At 38.9% G+C, this 24,226-nt stretch overlaps 1 pseudogene; it reads right to left on the bottom strand.

Annotated features, from left to right (window-relative positions):
* Nucleotides 1-747: 747 nt before the first annotated feature.
* The window catches only part of LOC101543223 (succinate dehydrogenase [ubiquinone] iron-sulfur subunit, mitochondrial-like), a 66,955-nt pseudogene continuing 43,476 nt past the window's right edge, over nucleotides 748-24,226 (bottom strand).

Genomic DNA, 24,226 nt, shown 5'->3' with positions numbered 1-24,226 from the left:
TGTATTCGATATGCCAAAAACAGTAACAAGTCTTACAATGGAGACATTACTGCGTGAGAACCCGCTTGAGCAAATCGATAAACAATGGGATGACAGTAATACAGTGATACAGTGACAGTGAATATAGAATAAAATCTTATGTTGTCCGATTTTCTTCTTCCTCTCACATAGAAATAAGGTTCTGACTCTTAGTTTCCACTTCATCCTCAGCAATGTGAAACTGCTTGTGCTTGCAATATTCATGCGTCTGTATTATTATTTACTTTTGAGTAAAGAGGGCTTGATAACTTGTATTACATTTATAAATCGCTTTAAAAATTCATAAACATCACAGCAAAAGGGAAATAGCAGTTGGATATGGGTGAAGAAATAAGACAAAGTTGCAATAAAATCCCAGGTAAGTATGGATTGAGCAACTGAACTACACATTGACCAACACATAATTGATAAGCAAAGAGGTGATTGCCTAAGCCATGACGTTCACACAGCATCATCTGGAGTAGCGCTTACTCTCCATCTCTCATCTTCATCTCCATCTGCTTCACTCTCTCCTCAACCTTTTTCTGTATGGATATTAAGGTAACTTCACTCCTCCTCCAGGCGCTAGACTATAAATGGGGGAAAGGTGGCTCCTCAAGGAAAATTGGAAGGCTTGAAACTTATTTACGGAAACAAAGAGAACATGATAAATATGTAACAATTTTTTTGTTAGTAAAGTATCATTTATTCTTTCCTTACATTTTTTATTATACATGCAGTATTCATGAAAATCAATAATTCTGAAGGAACTCAAATTAGATATAAATTATGTCCAGCTCTGAGCCGACCAGGTCACATTGAACCGTGGTGACAGCCAAGCAGACGCTTTCTTCTCCTTATAGGTTGCCAGCATTTTCTGGATTTCAGCGATTGCTTTTCCCGGATTCAGCCCCTTGGGACACGTCCTTGTGCAGTTCATGATGGTGTGGCAGCGGTACAGCGGGAACGGGTCCTGCAGTTTGGCCAGGCGCTCCTCAGTGAAGTCACCTCTGGAGTCCATCATCCAGCCATGGGCCTGCATGAGACCCGCAGGCCCCAGGTATTTGTTTCCATTCCCCCAGTAGCTGGAGCAGCTGGTGCTGACAGGCACACAGAATGCACTCGGAAAGCCCGTCCAGTTTCTCGCGACCTTCCGTGGACTGCAGATACTGCTTTTCGCCTTCCTGGGATTCATCCTTCTTCTTCAAATACGGTTCGATGGATTTGTACTGAGCATAGAAGTTGTTCAAATCAGGAACAAAGTCCTTAATCACATACATATGTGGGAGGGGGTAGATTTTGGAGACTTTGTTGAGGTTGGTGTCAATCCTTCGGGTGCAAGCCAGTGTGTTGCCTCCGTTGGTGTTCACTGCACAGGAGCCGCAGATAGCTTCTCCGCATGATCTTCGGAAAGTCAAGGTATCGCGGCAGAGGAGCTCAGACAGCTGCAGCTGCAGCTCCTTGCATCAAGAAGTTCGCGATTTACCGATGGGACCCCGACAAGACTGGGGACAAACCTCGGATGCAAACCTACGAAGTTGATCTGAATAAATGTGGTCCTATGGTGTTGGATGCTTTCATCAAAATTAAGAATGAAACAACTTTTTTTGTGATCATTTGGTTTGTTGATTTTGATTATCCAGGTCCTGTTAATTGTAGACAGGGTTGCAGCAAACACAGTGTGCACATAGTTTGAATTTTTGGTTCTTAAAAATGATGCCCACAAATAGTTGGATTGAGAGATCTTGTGGTAGCTCTATTTTCAAGTCTCATTATTGTTTTTCATAGAGGCTGAACCAATCTTAAGTGCATCAACGGTTAATGTGAGTTCCGTTTTTACTGCAATACTGCCAGTACTGTTTGTTTCTTGTCTTTTTGATCTAGGCTATTCTCAATGATATCAGGTCATCCCTCGTTTGATTTGCATCACTTTGATAACTAGTGGTGATGATTTTCAACACTTTTTCATATATATGTTGGCTATCTGTATGTCTTCTTTAGGGAACATTTTTCAGTCACTCTTCCTATTTTTGGATAGGGCTGTTTGTTGCTGAGTTTTGTGAGTGATTTATATACCATGCATATTTACCCTTTGTGAAATACATGGTGAGCAAATGTTTTCTCCAATTCAGGAGAGTGTCTTTTTCTTTTAGCTTTATTTCTTTTGCAGAGCACAAGTATTTTTAATATTGTCTTATTGCAGGTGACTTGTGAAGTGGGGAGGATAAGGTTGTAGCTTCAGAGCGGAGTCAACCGCCTTTAGCATTACTCACCTCAGCACCTAGAAATTGCCTGGGGAGGGTTAGGGCTGGAAAAGTCAGCTCGGAGCAGCTATGTACCTACACAGCACAGTATTTGAGTTTCATCTGCTCTACATGACATTAATCAGACTGCTTTGGTCTCGCCTGACAGGGATCACTCCCTGCCATCTAAGAATTTCTTGCGGGCTATGGGCTCTCTGGAGTTAGGAAACTCCTTTTTGCTAGAAAAGAAAATTCAGTTGTAACCTTTGCCTGGGTTTCTTCCCTCTCTGGTGCATTGCCTAGCCTCATAGGAAAGAATATCAGAAAGAAGATGTATAGTGACGTAATATGAATTTATTTTGGAAATATGACAGGAGAAAAAAATTAGGCATGCAAGAGAAAACATGGATTTCTCCAGGGTACAGAGAGCTGATGACACATCACAAATAAAGCCTGAATGCCCAAGATGAACAACGGACACTATAATGCACTGTAGCACTGTCATCCCGTTGTTCATTGATTTGCTCCAGTGGGCACCAGTAACGTCTCCATTGTGAGACTTGTTGTTACTGTTTTTGGCATATCAAATACGCCACAGGTGGCTTGCCAGGCTCTGCCATGAGTTTGCTAGGCTCTGCCGTGAAACTAACCAGGGGACATTATAATATCCAAATAATAATAAGACCTCTCAGGCAGAGATGCAGGCAAGCTCCAGAGTGAGGAAATATGTGCCATTGCCTGTGTCAAGGTAGATTTTATACAGTTTTCCCAAGATGGCTCTGAAATCTGTTGTTAGGAATAGTAAAGGGGGATAGCTTATAGAAATTGATGCTCTTTTGATATTTTTTGTGCCTTGTGTTCTTAAAGTGCAGGTGCTCCTCACAGTGGATTGAATTAATGATGTTCTGGGCCTTGAACGTTGCATCTCAAATGTTTTTTTTTTCTTTTTGGGTCACATCCGGCAATGCACAGGGGTTACTCCTGGCTTATGCACTCAGGAATTACTCCTGGCAGTGCTCAGGGGACCGTATCGGATGCTGGGAACCGAACCTGGGTTGGCCGCGTGCAAGGCAAACGCCCTACCCGCTGTGCTATTGCTCCAGCCCCCAACATCTCAAATGTTTTTTGAGGACTCTTTAGATGGGTCCTATACTTCAAAGGACTTTGTGTCCTTGAACCGATTTGGATTTCAGGAAATAATTTGCAATACATGTTACCAGGGCTCCTATATCACTTCACCTGCAATAATCCTGTGTATTTATTTTTACTTTTATTTTTCTTCCAAATGTAGCTTAATTATTGACAATGCAGAAACCAATACTTTGTGAAGTTCTGCCTGTGTTTTCTTCAGTGTATTTTATGATTTGGGCCTAGCATCAAAGTCTTTAATCCACTTTGAGTAAAATTTTATATGTGTTGGGAAATAATGGTCTAGTTAAACTTTCTTTTTTTTTTTTGGATTAGACTATCTTTTCCATTATTATTCACTGGATTTTTTAAGTGTACATTGCTATGAACAGTAAAAAATAGCCAAATATTAAGCACTTCTTATCTTTCTGAAAGCTCCCTTGTGTGTCTTAACTATATATGCCTGGGAATTAGGTATTATTACTTCCATTTAATTTGTGAAGAGATCAAGACTAATTATATTTATATTGCTTGCTCAATAGTATCATATTTAATTACTCATTCCATTCTTTGTGTCACTTCTATTGAAGAAATGCAAGATGGAACTAAAGAGTAAAGAGCAGTGATAGCAATTTTCTTAAGGCTGTGATCTTGTCTTTATATAGCGTGCAAGATTATTAAAAATGCTGAAACTGGAAACATGCTAAATAAGACTTGTGGTGGGAGCTGTATGAGAATTGCTTTATTGATTCTTATCCCCATCTGATCAATGAAGAACATGATTTCTATAAAGTACATGGGAAATGCAGTGAATCTGATCCAACAATCTCTGCTGGTCATCATTCTTATGGTATCAGGATTATTGGAAATAAAATTTCATGTTATTTTCCTTTTAATAAAATGTTGGGTTCTTAATCATTGTTGTTCACAGGAGATCTTTGTATAGTGGTCTCACTCCATAAAGCACACATGCAACCAGGGTGTGTAAAGAAATAGATAAAAATGTTTTCTGGTTTTTTTTTTTTTTTAATTTCAGGGTCAGGAGAATGAGACCTACTGTTACTGTTTTTGGCATATTGAATACTCCATGGGTAGCTTGCCAAGATCTGCCTGTGTGGGTGGGATACTCTCGGTACCTTGCCAGGCTCTCTGAGAGGTACATATATATCCTGTCATCCCGTTGATCAATTATTTACTCGAGTGGGCCCAGCAACATCTTCATTCATCCTAGCCCTGAGATTTTAGCAGCTTCTCTTTACCTCCAGAACCTAGCCTCAGCCATGCTCAAGGCCCCTCTCCACACGATAGGATGAGCCTCACGCATGAAGGAACGGGTGGAGGAACCCAGGTGTGCGGGACCCGGGCCAAGATCTCCAAGGTTGCTCAGATTGGGATGGGGCCTCATCCACCCAGATTCTCCATTTTCTATAGCTAGGCAGTTACATGCAGAAACTGCCCCTGGCGCAGTGTAATCCCATCAACGGCCAACACCCAGAGACTGTAAAACCAAGCTCCCGGAAGCGACACCTGATAGCCTAGTTTTCTCCCTTTTGGAGAACCTGGCAAGCTACCAAGAGTTTACTGCCCACACGGGAGAGCCTAGAAAGCCCCCTGTGGCATATTCATATGCCAAATACAGTAACAATGATGGGTTTCATTCCCCTGACCCTGAAGAGCCTCTAATGTGTACTGTAGAGACTATAAAGTCACCTTAAATATCAGTGCTGTTTCATCTATAAGATAGTCGGGTAAGTAACAAGATCAGAAATTAAAATGGGGCCCTAGGATAGCTCAGGGGCAAAGTAACTGCCTTGCAAGCTTGAGGCCACAAGTTCAATCACTGGCACCAAAACAACAAAGTGTGCACGCCCAGTGAGCACTATAATCTGGTGTGTGAATACCTCAATCAAATGTGTTCAGAGTCTTCTCCCCAATTCATCACCACAATGAAATAAAAGCAGGGGAGGAGTGAAAGGGAAAATTAATACAAAGATTAAAAAAAAATGAAATGACTGAGTCCACAGTGGTACATAATTACCCAGCTATTTCTCATTAGTTACACTTCAGATAATGAACTTAAAATAATAATGTAGTCAGCAAATAAGCAAGATGAAGATTTCATGTCTTTGTATGCTTACCACAAAAAAAAAATACACTAAAGGGATACACCTAGTATTGTTTAGGATAGCAGTGGTTCAGAAACATTCCTGGCATTGCTTAGGCCAACTCTTATGGTTGGGGACTGTTGCGGATGCATCTGATGGTGCTGGCAAGTTATGAGGTCTTGAGGATTGAACATAGGGCCTCACATATGCTCAGAATGTGCTCTAGTACTTGCACTAACTCTACAGTCTCTGTAAATACTTAATATCACTTTACAATTAAAATAATTTAATAGCATTAAAAAATAGAAGTATGAGGTGGAGCTTGTTTCAGCATTAAGTGATACACTCTGGTGAGAGGCATGGTGTTGAAATGCTGTATTCCTGAAACACTATCAGTGATGGTATTGCAAAATTGTAAACCATGGTGACCAAAATTTAAAAAATTAAATAAATAAATGAAATGGTCAGTGTCAATTTCATTAAGACAGGGAGATATGGACAAAGGCTAAAAGGGTGACAGAGAGGTGATCCCAAGTATAAAATCAGGCAGGGTAAGGGAAGGGCAGAGAGAGTCAGTTCACAGGTCCTGAGACAAAAGAATGCCAATTTAAAATATCAGCAGGGGCTGGAGCAATAGCACAGCAGGTAGGGCGTTTGCCTTGCACGCGGCCGACCCGGGTTCGATTCCCAGCATCCCATATGGTCCCCTGAGTACTGCCGGGGTGATTCCTGAGTGAAGAGCCAGGAGTAACCTCTGTGCATTGCCGGGTGTGACCCAAAAAGAAAAAAATAAATAAAATAAAATATCAGCAACATGTTCATTGCCGCAGAAACAAGTGAAGAGAAAGGAAACTCAAAAGTCATGTGAGATGAACATGAAGGTACATCACAGAGGGTTTGTAAGACAATGGAGGAGTTTGGAATTTTGATTTAAGCGTGGAGTTAAAGAGAAGATGTATTAAGTATAGATTTTGTCTTAAAAAGGATCACTTTGAGATGAGACTATAGAGTGCCAAAGGCAGCAGCTGGAAACATTATGAGTTATGCTGTTACTAAAATCTGAGAGGGTCTGACTCAGTGATAGGAAAGAAGATGTAAGGGAAAAGAAGCTAGAAGTATAATCATAGAGTGGTTATACATAGAGGGCAGGACTGTGGGTGGAGCAGGGTTATTTTTGGAAAACATCCTGACTTTCTGTAAGATTATATATTCATTCATTTTTCTCTGTCAATAAACATTTAAAAAATATCTATGTAAAGTAGACATTCCATTACTAATTTGTTATTGTTGTTTCTGTCTGGGGATCATATCAGGGTAGGATCAGACGCTCAGGGATTACTGTTCGACTCTGTGCTCAGGGTTCACTCCTGGCAGGACTGGGTAGATAATAAGGGGTGCCGGAGATCAAATCATCAGGGTCAATCACGTACGAAAAGAAATTCTCAATTTCAGTAATGACTCATTGGACATTTTATAGTGTGTAAACAAAATAATATCATTTTCTTATTTTTTTTTCTGATTTTGTTCATGCAGTCAAGTCACATACTATAAAATATCCAATGAGTCATTACTGCAAATTCAGAATTTCTTCTTAGCTAAACTACAACTCTGCTCCTGGGATATGCTTGGAAGATTGCACTTCTCTCATCTTGTAAGGTCCTTGCATTAATAATTGGGTGCTCTGTTTTCTTAAAAAATGTAGCAGAAATGTCTTGAAGTTTCTAAAGTTTGAAGACTTACTGGGTAACAAACATTCCACCTAGACATTTTGACATGATTTAAGTTCCATGGTATTTCTGTGAGATAATGCCTGTAATATTTTTATCAAGGATGTGAAACAGGAGTGGAGTGGTAGTACAGCAGGTAGAGCATTTGCCTCACATGTGACCAACCTGGGTTCCATCTTAAACATCCCGTATATGCCCAGAGCACAGTCATGAGTAATTCCTGAGCTCAGAGCCTGAAGTAACCACTGAGCTTCACTGGATGTGACTCAAGACAAAAGGCGGGTGGGGGGGAGGAGAACAGGAGTGGAATACTCAGTTATATAATGAAGTTAAATATTTTCAAATTATAAAGCATAAATTAATGCTTTTTTAGGAGGGTTAGGGGTTGGGCCACACCCCTCAGAACTCAGGAGACCATCATCAATACCTGAAGTTGGTCACATGTAGCGCAGGGCTCCTCAACCCCTGCACCATCCTTCAGGCTGACCCTCTGTTAGTATTTCTAAGAAAAAAAAGGGTGGAAATGGAAAATAAGCAAAATTATGAAATAGATTTGATAGTTGAAATTGTATCCCTTGATATATGACTCATCAGCTCCGCAGAAGCTGGTTTTCCTTTTGAGAGGAGCTTATAAAAGCTGTGGGATGCTTCTCCCGCCTGCAGGCTCCTTCTCCCTCCTGCCTTGGGACAGGAAGGGCAGTCCCCTGAAGCTATTGCACTGAGCTGAGAGCCAACACACAGGCCAGGCGCCATTAACACTCCTTGTTTCCTTAATTGCCTCTATTGGGGTGAAAAAGAATCTATTACACAGGGGGAGGGAATAAAAGACTCTATTTTTAACCACTCTTTTACATTTTTATTGGTGGCAGGGTGCATCTGTGTCTGAGATCTGGGCTCCCTGCTCAGGGCTAACTCCTTGCAGTGCTCTGAGGACCACATAGAGTGCCCAGGATTGAACCCACCTTGGCTGTGTGCAAGGCCAGTGCTTTGCCCGCTGTCTTCTTGGTCCAGCTCCATCCAAGCTTTTACTTTTAAGTTTTGGTTGTTTGTATAATAACATTTTTCTTGGACAGAGCCTCCGTTGGTGATTTTGAAGCCACTCGTTTTTTTTTTTTAATGTGTCCATAAAGACATTCTTTTACCCACGTGTATCTTTTGTTGACTTCATTTTTCTATTACATGTGAAGAAAGTGATGCCTTCCTCTCTCCACACACTGTTTCTTCCCCTGGGTACAGTTTTGGATTTAATGAAAAGGATGCAGCTATGAGAAAAGAAAGATGTGTTCACAGCACAACTCACTTCTCCCCTCACCCCTAATGCCATCCAAAGGGGAAACATAAGGGTCTGTGAAATGAGAGGTGAGGGAGGATGGGAAATTAGTCACTAATATGAGGTGAATAGAACCAGGAGCACAGGGGGCCCATCAGAAAATAATAGCAGTATTCCTCCTGTGTTGGCATAGCTGAGGGTCATAAATAAGATGTAGAGATTATGAAAAGGATTGCGAGTTGGCTGAATCATAACTACAGGCTGTTTACTCTGGGAGCTGGTATGGAAGCAGAGCTTAAGCCCCACATAACACATGGATTTTCTTCCACAGCACCAGAGGAATAATGCCATGGCAACCACAGTGATGCTTTCTACTCTCCATTATTTCAGTAGTATTTGGACCCTGTTTTTGTAGACTAATCTGATAGAATGCTATCAGATTCTAGATAGTGTATAGTATCAGGTCTAGAAGTGTATAGTTACTCAAGGTGGTTTATTTTGGTAATATACAAAAAGCTCACATAGATCACAGATACTTTTCAGGAATAAAACTGAAATTTAGCTTTTCACTCTTTTTTGGAGAAATTATTTGATTACTGAAAAACCCACCCATGGAAGAAGTCTAAGTGCAAAATATTTTATTTCCATGCTAAAAAACAGTGATCTTCAATTTTTTTTCTTACTAACGATCAAAATAAGTGTCTTTGTATTTTATACCTGGTTTATTTATTTATTTATTTTTTTAACCTGGTTTAAACAAGACAGAACAATCAGATATTTAGAATATTATTATAGTTTCTGGAGGCTAGTAAATTTAATTCTCTAATTTCACTTCAACCTTATGTAATATAATTCATAGGTTATGGTGATAGGACATGGTTCTTTTTGGAGGTCATTACCTGCCCTATATTTGATAGAACTGAATTATCCTAAGAATCTAAATGGTTTTGCATCCCAGTATCTTCCCTTTGACACTGCTAATTGCTTGCAGCATTCTTTTTCTTTGAAACCAGAAAGAGTCTCAGAATCCTACTCCATGGAAAACTCTAAGACACCTCTGGCAATTGGTTAATGCATCACATACATGAGCTATTTCTGACAAAGTTATTTTACTTTCTTTTAATAAAGTCTAATATCTTAAAAATAATTATAAAACAAATGACCTAACAGTAATCAAGGTAAGGTTTTATGAATTTATCTTATTCAATTTGACTTCAAATAAGGCCATAGAATGATTACTATTCTTTTGGAAAAAAGCAGATCCCTTATAACGGATGAGAAAGTTTTAAAAACATCTAACAATACTACCTAATGAAGATATATAGCTATATGAGGACTGGCTGAATAGTAAAATGGTATAGCCAGTATCAATTGAAGTTTATAAATTTCATATCAAAGTAAACAGACATACCATATGATTCAGCAACATATTTCTAGGTATTTACCCTTCTGAGCTACAAACTGTGTTCATGCAAAATATGGGCGTGTTTATATTAGATTTAATTTTAAATTGTAATTATATTTAATTATTCAATATTTTAATTTATTCTATTTTAATTGCTTCAAATTGGAGAAAAGTAAGAAATAGTGTAATGTAGGAATGGATATTTTCAGTCTTGCATTATGTACACCTGTATCTATCTATGATTGCTTATATGTATATATAGATGTTGATATGATATTAAACTCACAAATCAGAAGATTCTGAAGAGAAAAAAATAATCACAATTTGATTTTCTGACCTAGATTTTAAAAGTATCAAAGACATTATGCATAAAAATTAAACATATACAAATAAATATTTGAATTTATTTGACTATATACCAATTAAGAATTGAACAATCAAACTATTTGTGAAGGACTACAGTTGTAGAAACAGAGATAGTACAGAACTTAAAATACTTGCATGCAGTCAGACTCTAATGGAACCTTGGTACCTGCAAATTGTCTCCCCAGAACTATCAGTAGTGATCCCTGAACACAAGGCCAGAAGTAAGGCTTGAGGACCATTGGGCATGGCCCCCAAACGACAACTAACACCAAGCAAAGACTGCAGCTGTTATAATTCCCTTCTTATCAACAACTCATGCCTCTTAACATTTACCAAGGGTGGGGCTGTGTTGGGGAACAGCACCACCAGCTTTTCTCTGTGTGGTTTAAGGGAGGATGATTCCACCCAATCTTCAGGATAAGACTGGTGATCCGGGCTTGACTAAGCATTATTGCTGCATCAACATGGGTCAGACTGATTGGTTCAGGATAGGCATGCAGACTTAAGTTTGGGCCACTTTAATTTGTTAAACAAAGAATACTTCTGGGAGGGCTAGCAGTAAAGATTACACACAGAGAGGAAGCAAGACCAAGTCACAGCCGCAGACTAGTTGCTGATAACATTTTTGGTGCTCTTAGATTCTCATATCTAAGATCCTTTAAATTCCACAGCTTTTTAAAAAATGCACCAAGGGATTTGCTCAAAGTGTTTGAATCAGACATCCCTCTTTTTCTTTTTAAACATGATTTCCTGGGTACAAATGTTTTTAATACAAGAAGTTAGTGGGAACTGAAATTTTAAGTCAAATATTGATTACAAATGATGACATGTCTTGAAATTGCACATGACAAGACTTTCTTGCCAAAGGTTTTCTTTCTCTTTCTCTCACACTTTTTTCTTTCTTTCCACCTTTCTTTCCATCTTTTTTCCTTCTTTCTTCTTTCTTTTGCTTCCTCCCTCCCTCCCTTCCTCCGTTCCTCCCTTCCTCCGTACCTCCCTCCCTCCCTTCCTCCCTCCTGCCTCCCTCCCTCCCTCCCTCCCTCCTTCCTTCCTTCCTTCCTTCCTTCCTTCCTTCCTTCCTTCCTTCCTTCCTTCCTTCCTTCCTTCCTTCCTTCCTTCCTTCCTTCCTTCTTTCCCTCCTTCCTTTTTTTTTTGAGTAGCTATATCAGCCAGTATTTCTTGAGCTAAGAGATTATCTTTCCAGCTTTCCTAAATCAAGAGAAGAACTAAATAAATTTATTTGTATAGTAATCTATTCCCTTGGGCTGACTCTGGATTATGATTAATTGCAGCTCTGGGCTAATTTGTTGTCTAATATTCCTGTGTAAAACTTAAAATGTCATATTAAATTTAACTAGAAGAAGCAGGGGGCACTCTTTCTGCAAGCCCAGAGTCATATGAACTATGCAAATGAACACTCACATAAGAATGCTATGTTTGTCTTCCTTATTGCTGCCTTCCCTGCAGGGTAACTATCGCTAATCTAGTAATTAGTGGTGGGAAGCTTGAAAATCTGCAAGCTAATTTACACATAAGAAAAGCATGTTTAAAATGACATTAACTCACTAAGTTTCTGTGTGGGGTTTGGCTCACAGCAGTTCTATCCTTTTGCCTATGTTCCCTGATTTGCTTTGAAATGGCAAAGGGCATAAGGCCCACCTTAGAACAATAGGGAAATATTTCTCTATGGTGCAGACTTCATCTGCAAAAGACTTGCTTGCCAAAGATTTTCTTTCTCTTCTTTCCTTCTCTTCTTTCCTTCTCTTCTTTCTTTCTCTCTCTCTCTCTTTCTTTCTTTCTTTCTTTCTTTCTTTCTTTCTTTCTTTCTTTCTTTCTTTCTTTCTTTCTTTCTTTCTTTCTTTCTTTCTTTCTTTCTTCTTCCTTCCTTCCTTCCTTCCTTCCTTCCTTTCTTTCTTTCTTTCTTTCTTTCTTTCTTTCTTTCTTTCTTTCTTTCTTTCTTCTTCTTTCTTTCTTTCTTTCTTTCTTTCTTTCTTCCTTCCTTCCTTCCTTCCTTCCTTCCTTCCTTTCTTTCTTTCTTTCTTTCTTCTTTTCTTTCTCTTCTTTCTTTCTTTCTTTCTTTCTTTCTTTCTTTCTTTCTTTCTTTCTTTCTTCCTTCCTTCCTTCCTTCCTTTCTTTCTTTCTTTCTTTCTTTCTTTCTTTCTTTCTTTCTTTCTTTCTTTCTTTCTTTCTTTCTTTCTTTCTTTCTTTCTTTCCCTATGTCTATGTCTCAGACTATATATATATATATATATATATATATGCATATACTATATATATAGTATCACATTTCCTCCTTTAAAAAAAAGTGAAAGAAAAGGAAGGGATAGGGCATGATTATTCCTAATGGCTGAGGAAGCAATTGGTCAGAGACTTAAACTGATATGACTAACCTTTTAAATTTTCCAGTAGCAAAGTAGGGTTTTCTCATTAGAACTGACTTTTACTTACAATGTCTGTGTTGCCTCCTATAATACTAAATTTTTGAAGAAAAGTGTTATTGAGGATGTTCCCAGAAATCCTGGCAGAGACAGCGCCATAGTGATAAAGGTTATCAGAAATGTCACAAGCACACAGGCACGTTTATATCTTAAATCAGTATTAAAAAGATATACTTGGACTGTGATTGCCTTTACCTTCTACTTAATTGTATTAATGACCTTCACAAAAAGTTGATTGCTGGAGTGGACTATTCATCCCTGGCAGTGGGTGACTTACGTGAAATGGGGAGAAGGGAGAGAGGAGCCTTGAAACAGTCTGTTGTTTATCTCTCTACCCAGCTTGGTTACCCAGGGAAATACAATCACGGTAGGGACTGAGAACGTCTGCTAGAAGCTTTTGCATCACACAGACCTTATGTCCCATCAGCTTTACATGGCGGTCATCACACTGTACTTCAGTCCCGTTTCATTTACATGGTGTGGGAATTTATCCCTGCTCCCTGATTTCCCAGAGAGCTAGGGAATTCAGCTGGATGGAGGAATTTATCTTTGTAGAAAAAGGAAAATTGGCTCTCTACCCCCTACTCATGTTCTTTACAGATCCAATGTTTTTCCATCAGAGAAAAGAATTAGCAATGTATTATCAAGAAGGAAGAGAACCTATTTCCTATAAAGTTAAAAGAAAGGAATCACACATCCAACTTGAGATGCAGGTAAGCTTAACCAGGATGAATAAACACACTGCTCGCCTTCACAAAATTGGGTTTATAGGTCTTCTTTCAAACCCTCCTCTCCCCTATTCTGACAGTTCCTTTGAAAATACAGGTTCCTCTCTTTTTCTTCAAGTGTTTTCTCTATTTGGCTTTGACATACTATTGCAGCCAGCCAGACGGGCACCCTGGTGATGTAGAGTGGGTGAGAGCATGAGTTTGACTCCTCCAAGGAGTAACTCCATTGCAGAAAGGCCATGTTAAGAGTATAAAGGAAAATCATTAATAGTTCCTAGATCTTCTCTTTAATCACACTTGAGCAAAGGACTTGTGGGTGGTGGAGGGGGGGGTGCAGTTTTGGGAAACCTGTATAAAAAATAACTGAAGAGATATAAATTAATTTCAACAATCTGGGGTTACCCACATTTCTGACTGGATGTGCAATTTCTTTTATTTACTTGTATTGCATATTCTCCATCTTGGGTATTTGCCTGCATAGGAATTAAACAGAGATGTACTTCCCTCTCTCCACTCTGAAGAATCCTGGGCTGCCTCTGAGTGTCTAACTCTCTTTCTCTCCACTTATATTTCCCAAATAAACTCATCTTACTTCATTACTTGTCTCCCTCCTGAAATTCTCTTCCACAGGGAAGGCAGTGTACATCCTGGCAGAGGTGGGGCTGACTTTCTTTTCCTGCAAGTAGCAAATTCTTTCCTTCAGCCTGAGATCAAAGCTTCCTGAGAAACCAGGTTATAGGGGCAAGTCCATGCTGTGTGGTTCAAATGGAACTCAGGAGAAAGCCGATGAGTGCCTACCATGACTGGTGAGACTTGAGCATACACACAGGCAGGTGTTCATGGCAAATTGTCAATCTTACCTCCCCGGCTCTTTCTTTGGGTGACCAACATAGATTGAGCAGGAAGCCATAGTAATCTCCTTCTTTAGAGGCTGTACCCTCCCTCTTCTGCACTTTGCTTGTCACTGACAACACTTAAAGAAATAACCAAGAATCCTACTTCTTTGTGTTACCTATTTTCCCATCTGCCATACTTCCAGAATAGACAAAATAAGGTTGACACACAAATCAGATTGAAAATTATTTCATAAACTTCCTCCAATATAGTCCCATTGTATTTAGAATAAGTTCAAACTCCCTTACGAACAAGAAAGCTTGAGATTTGCCCTTCTGTTCTCTAACACCATTGTTTTGTTGTCAACTTTGTTCCAGCTAATCTAGTCTCATGATTTCTTCAATTGCACGGTAGCACTGTCATCCCTTTGTTCATTGATTTGCTCGTGCGGACACCAATAACGTCTCTATTGCTCTATTGAGACTTGCTGTTACTATTTTTGGCATATCAAATATGCCACAGGGAGCTTGCCAGGCTCTGCCCTGTAGGCAGGATACTCTTGGTAGCTTGCTGGGCTCTCCGAGAGGGCCCGGGTTGGCCATGTGCAAAGCAAAAGCCCTACCAGCTGTGCTACATAGCTTTAGTCCGATTTCAAATGATGCCTTTTGTGTACCTAGTCCTAACTTTGAAGTATTTTCTCCTTAAGAGACTAAACCATAGGAAGTTTCTTATCATCCAGACAGGCATTAAATGTTAATTCTGTTTTTTATTTTTATTTTTTTTAAAAAGAATCACCTTGAGATACAGCTATAGACTTACAAACTTTCATGATTGCACTTCAGTCATACGATGATCAAGTACCCATCACTCCACCAGTGCTCATTCTCCACAACCAATGTTCTCAGTATCCCTCCCGCCAACCCCCATCTCCTCCACACAGCCTGCCTCTGTGGCAGGCACATTCTACCAGGCCTGCAAAGCTTATAAGCACCTGGTTGTGGTACTGGAGACCCAATAGCAGTGCCTAGGATCATACTCGGCATGTGGAGCAAGGCCAGAAATTGAACTCATAGTCTTTGGCCTATCAGCCAGGAGCTCTACCAAGGACCCATATCTCCAGGCCCCTAAATACTACTTATTTAGATAGAGCTCCCATAACCCAATTGAAAAGTTTAGGGTCTACACCCACACTCCTTAACTCCCTGCCTTGCTTTATTTTTTTATTTCAATGCCTCTATATCAAATTGCATATTCAAAAACTTTCTTTTACATTCATTCAAAAAAATGTAAGCACACGACGATTCATTGCAGCACTAGGTGCAGCTAAGGTGTGGCATCAGTCTAGATGTCTAGTGATAGACTAACACAAGATGATCTTGCTTATCTTCATACAGTAACTAAACTAGGGAATGCAATGAAGAAAGGGGGTGCCTAGTTCAAATAATATGGAAGAGAAAGACAGAAGGAAAGAAACTGAGAAGGAAGTAAGAAGAGACAGATGGTAGGGCGGAGAGATCTTTTGGCACAGAGGGTGGGACTGGTGCTAGAATAGAGAATGACTAAAACTCAATTGTGTCTCATCATCATCATCATCATTCCACTGATCGTAGATTTTCTCGAGCAGTCTCAGTAATGTCTCCATTCATCCTAGCCCTGAGATTTTAGAAGCCTCTCTTTACTCGTCCTTCCCAACGGTGCCCCATTGGAGGCTCTTTCAGGGTCAGGGGAATGAAACCCATCATTGTTACTGGTTTTGTCATATGAATACGCCACTGGGAGCTTGCCAGGCTCTCCCATGTGGGCAGGAAACTCTCGGTAGCTTGCCAAGTTATAACTTTGAAAATCATGACAACCTAATAAAAAATTAAAGTTTTCTAAAACTTTGTTTTTTAATTACCTGTATCCTCTGGAATATAAACTATGAGCACAAGTTTTTCTGTTTAATCACCATTTTTTTCAAAGAATAGAATAATGGGAAATATTTCAAGATACTTAGATTAGGAAGGACTCCATTTTAACAAAAACAACCTTTATTTCATTATCTGGTCTTTTCTATTTGAAAAGTTCTGCTTGTGGCCTCTATGGCATCCCATTTCACTCTCATTTTTCTAATTCCTTCCACACCATAACTTTTCATTAAGTTGTCTCCAATTATATCATATTTTCATGTTTCTTAATTTTATAGTACCTGATAGAGTACAGACAAATGGATAACTAATAAGCAAGCATTTTATGCCACAAATATTTATTACAAATATAGCAGTTTAATGGGTGGGATATTTGGAGGAAGATGAAGGAAAAATGAAAGTAAACATACTATGTGTTAAAATTTTAAAAAAATTCTTAAGACCTAAACTTTTATTTTTAGGTTTAATAGCTTTTTATAGTAAGAAATTTGTTGTATTGTGTGATCAAAATAAAGAAAATACTGTTGTTATTAAGAGTGATGGTTTAAAAAAAAACAAATAGTGGTAGAGAATCTAGGTTGAAGACTATTTCTGCACACATATAAAGAGATTTTTTAACTCTTAACTAGGGCACAAAGTGAAAAATTCAAAAATGCAGAGAAAGGGAAGGTTAGGTTATTCTATTTAGGGATAAACTGTGCAGAAATTCTATTTAGGGATAAACTGTGCAGAAATTAATATATATATATGCTACTACTAATGATATTTGGAAGAACCTGGGTTTCTTATCAAGAATCATATTGCTAGTAATCTAGGTAGAAAACACAAAGTTTATGGATAAGGCTCTCAAAAAATAGAATTCAGCATGACCTAGTTTATGTACTCCAGGAAATTGTTTTTAAGGTCATTGTGGTAAAATAAGATTGGTCATCCCGAAGATGTCCATGACTTTCTTTTCAGAACCTCCACACATCTGACAGAGGGACTTCGTAGATGTGATTAAGTTTAAGAATCTTAAAATGAGAAGATTATTTTGGATTATCCACATAGATCCACCCTAATCTCTGAAATCCTTAAAAACAGAAACTCTTTTGTGACTGTGTTTAGAGAAAGACATACTATTACTGGCTTGGAAGACAGTGGAAGTAGTTATGAATCAAAGAACAGGGACAGCCGGCAAAAGTGGCAATTAAATTCACCCTTAGAGTCTTAAGAAAGACATACAGCCCCACAGATACTTTGATTTTCAATAGGGGGCATTATGGTCAATTTCTGATTTTTTGAACTATCCCAAGAAGCTCAATACTGGAATAACCACAGCCTAGGATAAATATAGGGCTGTTTTTTCCATGTAAGTTTCTGCATGTCTACTCCTGTCTTCTCTCATATCTGCAGACTGCCTTTCACTCTTCAGCTATTATCACTGAGTATTGGTTCTTGAGAATAACGACTGTTTTATCTAATAAATCAATCGGTCACCCAAAGAAACCACTTTTTCTTTCTTGACTAGATTTCCCCCCATTTATTTATTTATTTTTTTGTTTGTTTGTTTTACAAAATTGCAATTGGCTCTGCTTGGATAAAACAACTATATACAGGATAATAAATTATAAGAATTTAGCTCAAAGGATAACAGTCAAGCAAATTTACCACGTGGAGGATAATTGGAAAGATTAGGTTTGTCAAAGAAAAAGACAGTGCCAAATAAAGCAAGTATACAATATAGAAAGACACAAAGGCAATGGTTGTCGTGACTTCATTGGGCATCCTAAGAAGTCAAAGCATCTATAATAGTTACTCAGTGCCTGTTTTCTGTTGTGTACTGCGAAAGACATATATCATGGTGAACTTGATCAGCAAGATCAATGTTTACACTAAACTTATGTTTCTAATAGGGAAGTCTGTGATTTAAATTGTTGCTGTTTCTTGTTTTTAATTCTGAGGTCTGAGAAAGAAGGTATAGAGCTTCTTTAAGGCAGAGAGTCTCTTGCCTGTGCGCCTGAGTCTTTCCCCTGGCCCCTCAGAGGGGATGGGCTCCAGCTTCCCTTCCAGCCCCAGCAGAGCTCCCAGCGGCCGACAACCTTCAGAGCCTAGCAACAGCCATGCTCAAGGCCCCTCTCCACACGTTCGGGCGAGCCTCACTCATGAAGGAACCAGCAGAGGAACCCAGGTGTGTGCGACCCGGGACTGAGACCTCCAATTTTGCTGGGATCAGGACTGGGCCTCCTCCACCCAGATTTCCCATTTCCCAGCAGGTAGGCAGTCACACCCAGGGACTGCCCCTGCCATGTAATCCCATCCACAGCAAGCATCCAGAGACTTAAAAGCAAGTCCCACGTGATACCTTATAGCCTACTTCTCCAGAAAACCTGGCAAACTGTCAGGAGTTTCCTGCCCACATGGGAGAGCCTTGCCAGGTTCCCATGGAAAAACCAGTAACAAACTGGGTCTCCTTCCCCTGACCCTGAAAGAGCCTCCAATGCTGCATCATTGGGAAGGACGAGTAGAGAGAGGCTTCTAAAAATCTCAGGGTTAGAACAAATGGAGACGTTACTGAGACCGCTCGAGAAATTTGGCAATCAACGGGATGATGATGATGATGATGATGATGATGATGATGATGATGATGATGATGATGATGATGATGAAGGCAGAGGCAGCAGTGGCAGAGCTCTGAGTTTGTGATTCCCAGTTCCCTAAATATGGAATAATAGCGATGCTCAGACTCAGAGTTTGAAGTAGAAAAGTTTATTGGAAAATAGAAGAGAAAGGAAAAGAAGCTCCCCAAGTGAGGAAGAATTTATAAGTTAAAGAACTCATAAGTAAAAAGGGAGTTTTGTGTGTGCCCTTTTTTAAGGCTCCTTGCATTCTTATCAGTTGACAAGTATTCACAAAAGATGACAGAAAATTGCAAGGGTATCGAGCTGGTCTAAATCTTTCTGGGCGTTTTTGCCCCTTATCTTAGTCTCCCTCTCAACCTAGGCTCCAGGACTGAGGTTAATGGTCCAAAAATCTCTGACCATAGGGTAGGGCTTGGGAAATGAAACATGTCAGGTCAGTGGGGGGGAAAGGTGGTAAGGGAAATTGCAGTTTCCTTTTTCACTGGGGAGGAAAAACAAATCTTCCAGGCCTGATTGCCAATTATCTCCAAATAGTGAATGGGTTTCCATGAGAAAAGTATTTTCTTGATTTTCTCAGCAAAATATTAGGAGTTATAAAATATTACAAAATGTTTAGACTTTACTGATGTTCAAAGCAGCCTAGTCTATATTTTAATTAATCTACTGACCTCCGATTTGATATAAAAATGAAGAGTATTTATAACAGATAATACTGCATGTGGATGTTCCCCACCTCCAGTTTCAGGGAAACCTGGATAGTTTGTTTTCATTTATGTTAAAATATGAGAACGTCATGTGTACAGCAAGCATGTGGGGTATGCATTGGTGGAAGCATTGTTGTTTGCACACCTCTAATTTGGTTAATGTGTAAATTGATAAGATCTGACAACTGATTTTTAATATACCAGTTCCATTAATGTTTGACTAGAATAAATTAAATATGGATTGTTTACTGATTACAAAACTCTTAAGTATCTAAGATTTTTTTAAAATATAATGACATGGACATTACTTTGGATGGTGTGAAATATCTTATTCATTTTCTTTTACTCTGCCTGCTTAAGAAGGCATATAATTTTGTGAGGAAAAAAATTCTAATAAACTGTCTAGACTCCCTGACCATTTTCTGCTGAGCTGTCTCTTCTTCTCTTGGGTTAAATTTAAAGATGATTCTTCAAGACATTTCTTCCTCATGTCTTAAAAAGTGGTGGCTCAAGCCCAAAGATGGGACAACAATGAGAAAATTGAACTTTTGAGGTCCCTATACTTGGGGTCGGGATTAAAGAGTTGAAGAGGAACCCAGAAAGCTGGCAGAGAGACTGTTATGCTAAAAAATTTCTGCATAATCATTGACACTCAAATCTCAAGCCCTATTGAGGGGGAAACATTGATTATTCTTAATTATCTAATAGTAATTATTTTTAAATAGGATGCTGGGGCACTCATGAGTGACACCTGGAAGTGCTCAGCTGGCCATGCAGTGCCAGGGGTAGAACTCACAGCCTCCACATGCTAGTTATGTGCTCTACCCCTTGAGCTATTTCCCCAACCCAACAACATTATTTGAAAAAAATATTTCCAAGGTTGGGAGACTGGATGGCAGTAGAAGTGAGGGAAGGCAGAAAAGCACTGAGACATTGATAGAGGGAGGCAGACATTCTGTTGGAAGTTGGAATGTTGGAATGTTGTAAAAAAAGAAACCCTATCACCAACAATATTGCTAATCACTGTGACTAAAAAAAGAATTCTGAAAAGCATAGTGCTTTAATAAATAAAAATTCGAGATATGTAAAGAAGTAAGAAAGGGCTGAACTTGAATAAGTAAAATGTCAATATGTCAAAAAGTTGTGTGACCTGAACCAAATTTTTAAAAAGTGTGTCTAGAGTTGCACATAAAGTAACAATTCAGATTGTTATTAAAATTATGACATAAGGGCACTAAAATAACTCAGATAAATATATTTAAAAGTATAGTGAAAAAATGTGAACACAAAAATGTGTGAACAGATTGAGAATTTCAGCAGAGAAGTAAATTATAAATAATACCAAATGGTAGAAATAGAATAGAAAAAATTTTGTTATTAGTATAAATGAAAAATTAATTTGAAGACTTTGATCGATTACTAGATATAAAGAAGGATTAAAAGTCTGAAGATTAGCTAAATGGAAGCATTTGGAAGGTGAAAAAACAAATATAAAGAAGCAGAACAGGGGCTGGAGCGATAGCACAGCGGGTAGGGCATTTGCCTTGCGTGCGGCCAACCCCGGTTCGATTCCCAGCATTCTATATAGTCCTCTGAGCACCATCAGGAGTAATTCCTGAATGCAGAGCCAGGAGTAATCTCTGTATATTGCCAGTGTGACCCAAAAAGCAAAAACAACAACAAAAAGCCCAGAACAGTTGAAGTTAATAAGGCAAACCATATCGCTTTAATGTTTCCAGCTATTTTAATAATATGATCAATTTTATACTTATAAACACTGAACACCCAAAACAGCAGAGTACAGATATTTTCAAGTATGCATCACAAATTCACTGAAATGAATTATATGGTGGTCTATAAATCAAGTGTTGAAAAATGATAAATGTACAAATGAATCATAATAAGATATATAGAAAATTCTCAATGATTTGGAAATTCAAAGCAATTGCCAGACTAACACAGGAATTATAAAATAAATGGCAAAAAACATAAAATATTAAACTATAGTCTATATTTTTGGGTAGAAATTTATTCCTTTGCATGCTTATATTCTGAGGACATTAAGAGGATAAAGGGATATCATAAATAACAAGAAAAAATAATGAAAACTTTAGATGAAGTGGATAAATTCTTCAGAAAGTAAAATTAAAATATTGACCCAGTACCAGAGTAATAATATAGCTATACTATACCTCAGTACAGAAGTAGGAGTAAGTCCAGAGTGCCACCAGGAATGGTCTAAAAGAAAACAAACAAAATTTATATTTATGTATGAAGATAAAGAAAACCAAAGTATATACTGATATACTAGTACCATTGAATAATATACAACAAAAACAAAATGAGTAAGAATAAAACTCTCCTAGCAAGAAAATTTGAGATGTCTCCACTATTGTAGCACTGTATCAGTCAACCTTTTGTTCATTGATTTGCTTGAGCATGCACCAGTAATGTCTCCATTGTTGTTATTGTTTTTGGCATATTGAATATGCCACAGGTAGCTCGCCAGGCTCTGCCATGGGACGGGATACTCTCTATAGCTTGCGGGGCTCTCCGAGAGGGATGGAGGAATCAAACCCGGGTCAGTTGCATGTAAGGCAAACGCCCTACCTGCTGTGCTATTGCTCCTGCCTGAATGCTTTTAAATCTGTACTTTATACTCCCAACCTTACTTTACTTATTTTTAGAAGCTATAAATTCAGCATAATTCTGAAACCAAATGAAAATTAAAAATCAAATACTAATCTTTAACAAAAAGGTCAAAATTCCTCAGCAAATTTTAGCAATGCAGCAATACATTGAAAGACTCAAGGGCAACTGGGGTGCATTTCAAAAATGAGGTTTGGGGTTCTTTTTAATAATTCAAAAAGGAATGAAGTTTTCCACTTGACATAATAAACTATAAATTTGTAGGATAATTTCAACAGATACAGGAAAGCATTCAATAAAGCCTGTTGTCAATTCACTTGTATCACTTGTCATCCCGTTGATCTTCGAATTGCTTGAGTGGGATCCAGTAATGTCTCCATTTGTCCCTGTCACATGTTAGTGTAGCCCAATACTATCTGCTCTCTCCAAGAACAGAAAGAGCCTCAAACCGTTCATTCATGGTTTTGATGAAGAAATCTGACCATCTCATTGGTGTGTGGCCATGAGGTCTTTTGATGTCCCATGGAATCCAGTCCATAACAGCTCTAGTCCAGCGGTCATCTCTGAATCACATTACATGTCTGGCCCATCTGATTTTTGATGCCTTGGCAAACGAGACAGTATCCCTGATTCTTGACTATCAACAGAGGTTGGAAGTCCTGATTCCTTCTCACTTAAGAGAATCGTGATACTCCAAGCATAGCTCTATCAGTTCCCCTTTGGGATACCCAAATAGTGTTCTCATCCTGTTTTCGTAGGGCCCAGGTCTCTGAGGCGTATGTTAGTGCAGGAAGAATGGTAGAGTCGAAAAGATGTGTGCGTAGCCAGAGATTCTTCGTGCTCTTAACCACTTCTTCAACACTCTTGAAGGTGTTCCATGCTGCTCTCTTCCTCCTGCACAATTCTGGTGCCAAGTTGTTCCTCGTGTTGAGTTCTCGACCTAGGTACACATAACTGTTGCATTCGGAGATGTTTATTCCATTGAGAGCAAATGGAACGTCAAGGACTAGTTCGTTTTTCATGAACATTGTTTTGCTGAGATTCAGCTGCAGTGCAACATTTCCACACTCAGCCAGCATTTATGCCATTTGGCTAATGTTTGGTGTTATTAGAATGATGTCATCAGTGAAGCGGAGGTGGTGTAGTTGCCGACTGTCTATCTTAACTCCCATTTCTTCCCATTCCAATTGTAGCTTGACGTTCTTGAAGATGGCACTGAAGAGTTTCTGTGAAATGGTATCACCCTGCCGAAACCCTCTCTTTACATAAATGATCACTTCCTTATATAATGGTGAGATCTTGGTGGTGAATCCACAATATAGCTTGCGGAGGATCTTGATGTACTGAGTTTGAATACCCATCCCGATGGAAAACAAGCAGGACCTTTCTGTTGTACAAGAAGGGAAACATCCAAGACATCAGCAACTATCGCCCAATCTGCCTGTTGTCATTCATCTACAAGTTGTTCACTCGAGTCATCCTGAATAGAATAGTCAGAACACTAGACGAAGGACAACCATGCGAGCAAGCCAGGTTCCAAAAAGGATTCGGCACACAGTGACCAAGCTCACTGAAGTTTCATGAGAGTTCAAGATGCCGCTCTGTCTAACATTCATCAATCTAAAGGTCTTTGATTCTGCTGAGACTGAAGCAGTCATCGAAGCCCTAGCCAAACAGGGCATTCAAACTCAAACTCAGTTGTCAATTCATGTTAAAATATCAAGAAAAGGAAGATATATAAAATTATGGAGATTTTTCTCATTCTGATAAAGGATATTTAAAGATATTTCTCATTTGTAGGATACCATTGCTTTATTCTTTCTCCCTTGCCACAAGGAGCTTAGGTCTATCGGGTTATACCCATCACAGTGCTTCCGAGTCACTCCCATTCCTTTGTTTATCTGTAACCACTTCTCTATTCTCTCTTTCATCAGCCAGTTTCCCCTAGTCAGATTCTGTTAACCTATAAGGTCAGATTCCTCAGAAATCTATGATTTTATATGTATGAGTGAAATATTACCTTTCTCCTCTCTTTATGTCTTTTGAATAGTTTACTTTAAAGCAATGTCTTTTTTGTATAGAC

Source organism: Sorex araneus, chromosome 6 (genome assembly GCF_027595985.1).
Source record: "Sorex araneus isolate mSorAra2 chromosome 6, mSorAra2.pri, whole genome shotgun sequence".
Taxonomy (NCBI): domain Eukaryota; kingdom Metazoa; phylum Chordata; class Mammalia; order Eulipotyphla; family Soricidae; genus Sorex; species Sorex araneus.
Note: the sequence above shows the minus strand (reverse complement) of the source record. Positions and strands in the feature narration are given on the sequence as shown.